We start from the raw sequence: 3,748 nt of genomic DNA, 5'->3' as shown, positions 1-3,748 counted from the left end.
ATGGTACATGGTGGCAAGGTTTTCAAGTGACAGTTATAGGTATGGCAGAAGAATTGGAATTTTAGTAAAGTCTTTAGTTCCCTTGTACTAAGAAGAAGTCCTTGTCTCACTTTTTAAAAAATTGGAAAAGATGGCTCATTCCATATTGGAAAAGCACCATTATAGCAACTTGGTGTTTTAGCATATTTTCAGAATACTACTGTCTTAAGTTAAACTCTTGAGAACTTTCTTCAGCCATATTGACAGTGAGACTGTCCACTAACCAATTTTTAACAGTACCTGACATATCTCTTTTTAGTAGTTTTCCTTGAGGAATTGTGGATTTATATACAATTTGGTCAAAATGGGGCAGAGAACAAGGAGATATTGTCATTAGTATTATATGTAACTACCATTAAATCCTGCTTATACTTGGATTTAAATTGTAGGGTGGTATAGTGGGTAAAACAACAGAACTGGAGTCGGTAAAACCTGGGTTTACATACAGCCTCAGACACTTAGTAGTTTTGTGACTCTAGACAAGTCATTTTACCACTGTCTGCTTCAGTTTTCTTCATCTGTAAAATTGAGATAATAAAAGTCCCTTCCTCCCAGTATTGATTTAAGGACAAAATGAGATTTCATATAATCATATATATATATATATATATATATATATATATATATATATATATATATATATATATATATATATATATATATATATATATATATATATATATATATATATATATATACATACATACATACACACACACACACACAGAGACAGAGAGAGCTTTGCAAACCTTGAAGGACTGTAGAAGTGCTAGCCATTGTTATTAATGTAAATGTATATATTGTGGATTAGAAATTAAAAACTCATCTTTCTACAAGATCTCATCAGCTCTGAAACTCATTTCTTCTCAGTCCTCCCTTTCTTCCCTTCTGATTGTACATCAGAGAACTTATCTCAAATCTTCTACTTAAGAGGGGGCCCTGGGCAACACCCACAGATTTTCATCATGCTTCCCACCCCTCACCCTGCAGTAACTACCCTTCTCTCTTTCAGCTTCTTTTTACATGTTCAAGTGTTGTTTTTCTGTCGTAGATTGTAGGCTCAATTGGGGTACAAACTGTCTTTTTCCTTTCTTTTTTTTTTCCAATGCTTAACACGGTGCCTGGCACATAGGAAAAGTTTCAAAAATGTTTAGTTACTGACTGACATATTAACTCACATGTAATGATTTAGTTGCTCATCATGGTAACACATTTAGGTGTTAACAGTGAATTATTGAACACTTATTCATGACAGAAGTGAACGGCAATGGCTGCTTTCTCAATATTTCTTTCCAGTTCTCCACAGAGTTATTTGGCATCCAGCTCCTTAAAACTTGTTATTCTGTGACTGGTAGAATCCATGTAGTTTTTTTCTGTAGCCAGGGTATATTCCAGGATGGATCCTATGGCTGAAGACTTCAGTGAAGGGCATAGTTAGTATATCTTTAGGATTGGCTGCTTTTCCCCATCATAACCCCACTTCCATCTTTCTATGTGGCTCCCAGTAGCATTGCCTCATGAATATAACAGCTTGGTGTATTTCAGGAAAGTCTCATCTCTTGCTTGGTCATATGGTCTCCATTTTTTGGTGAGAGCTGAAACAAAATGAAACCAACTTGTCCAGCTATTTCACTGAGAGGAAGGGTCAGAGCAGCTCTCCTCAGTAGCTGTTGGAAAAAAATTCTTTTTTCCTCTCATGTGCACAGCCAGGGGTTAGGTGAAATATTGGCACCCTGGTCAACCAGCATACTCTAAAGAATTACCAGCTACAGTTCTTCAAACTCGCCTCAGCGGCAGCTGCAGGTACATCAGCAGCAGTATGTCCCACTGGAAATTCTCCACTCCCAGGCATGGGTCTCTGGGCTTCCTGCCTCAAAAGAGAAGCAGCAGGCACCAGGGGAAGGTGAAGAGCTTCCCCAAAGATGACCTCTCCAAGCCCATCCACCTGACTGTCTTTCTGGGCTACAAGGCAGACATGACTCATATTGTCCAAGAAGTGGACAGGCCTGGCTCAAAGGTCAACAAGAAGAAAGTGGTTGAGACTGTGACAATTGGAGACGCCTCCCCCCCATGGTCATTGTGGGCATTGTGGGCTATATGCAAACCCAGCGAGGCATGTGGAGCTTTAAAACCATCTTTGCCAGGCACATCAGTGATGAGTGTAAGAGGTGATTCTATAATAATTGGCAGAAGTCCAAGAAGAAGGCCTTCACCAAGTACTGCAAAAAGTGGTAAGATGAGGACGGCAAAAAGCAGCTGGAGAAATACTTGAGCAGCATGAAGAAGTATTGCCAGGTGATCCAAGTCATTGCCCACACTTAGATGCACCTGCTCCCTCTGAGGCAGAAAAAGTCTCACCTGATGGAGATCCAGGTGAATGGCAGTAGTGTGGCTGAGAAGCTGGAGCAGCAAGTGCCCATGTCCACCTTGTTTGGGCAAGATGAAATGATTGATGTCATTGTTGTGAAAAAGGTCAAGGGTAACAAAGGTGTCACTAGCCACTGGCACACTAAGAGACTGCCCTGAAAAACCCACCTAGGACTGTGTAAGGTGGCATGTATTGGAGCCTGGAATCCAGCCCACGTAGCCTTCTCCGTGGCTCTAGTTGGTCAGAAGGGCTACCACCATCACACTGAGATCAACAAAAAGATCTGCAAGTTGGCTAGGGCTACCAGATCAAGGATGGCAAACTGATCAAAAACAATGCATCCACAGGTTATGATCTGTCTGACAAGGAGCATCAATCCTCTGGAAGGCTTTATCCACTAAGGTGAAGTGACCAATGACTTTATCATGCTGAAAGGCTGTGTTGTTGGGACCAACAAGTGTATCCTCACCCTGTGAAAGTCTCTGCCGGTACAGACCAAACGTCGCACCCTGGCGAAGATTGCCCTGAAGTTTATCTACACCACATTCAAAATTGGCCACAGTCGGTTCCAGACTGTGGAGGAGAAGAAAGCTTTCATGGTACCACGCAAAAAAGACCGAGTAACAAAAGAAGAAAGCTGGTGGATTCTCAATACATTTTTCACAGTTTAAAAAAAAAAAACTACCAGCTACAGTTACGTTTTAAATAAAATCTAATAGTTCTTCCTTGTTTTCCCTGGTCTTTTCCATCATTTTCAAATGCACTGTTAATTCCTTTAAGTTATCCATTTCTGTTAATAGATAATTGATTTGGGGAAGCTTTGTTTAATATCTTTTGTGGTAACATCTTACATCTTAAACCCACCTAATACGGGTTTTGGTAACAATGTTTTTGCTAAATAAACCAGTTGAAAACTTTGCATCACTTCCATCTGTAATGAGTGTTTTTTTAAATTAATTCTCCACTTTCCACATTAAATGACTTCCCTCCCCCAGCTCTCCAACTCTTATCTTCCCAGATTATACAGTAAGTAAGCATAGCACAAATCTTTCCCAGGTCCCATTACTTTTGAACAGGTAAAATGGACAATTGTGATTACAGAAAATGAAAAAAAAATGTGCATAAGCAAAATCAATTCAGCAAAAATTAGAAGAAAAGCAGAAAAGTAGGGAAAAATCTTTTCAGGAAGCTTCTGAATAAAAGCCCTAATTTCTAAGATATATGAGGAACTGATTGAAATTTATAAGAGCCTTTCCCCCAATTGATAAAAAATCATGGGATATAATATACAATTAAAAAAACATTCAAGCTATCAATGTCCATATTGGGGAAAGGCTTAAA

General features: G+C 39.3%; 1 pseudogene; it reads left to right on the top strand.

Annotated features, from left to right (window-relative positions):
• The first annotated feature begins 1,858 nt into the window (after nt 1-1,858).
• LOC140516379 (large ribosomal subunit protein uL3-like) lies at nt 1,859-3,078 on the top strand (annotated as a pseudogene).
• The last annotated feature ends 670 nt before the right edge of the window (nt 3,079-3,748 follow it).

Source organism: Notamacropus eugenii, chromosome X (genome assembly GCF_028372415.1).
Source record: "Notamacropus eugenii isolate mMacEug1 chromosome X, mMacEug1.pri_v2, whole genome shotgun sequence".
Taxonomy (NCBI): domain Eukaryota; kingdom Metazoa; phylum Chordata; class Mammalia; order Diprotodontia; family Macropodidae; genus Notamacropus; species Notamacropus eugenii.
Note: the sequence above shows the minus strand (reverse complement) of the source record. Positions and strands in the feature narration are given on the sequence as shown.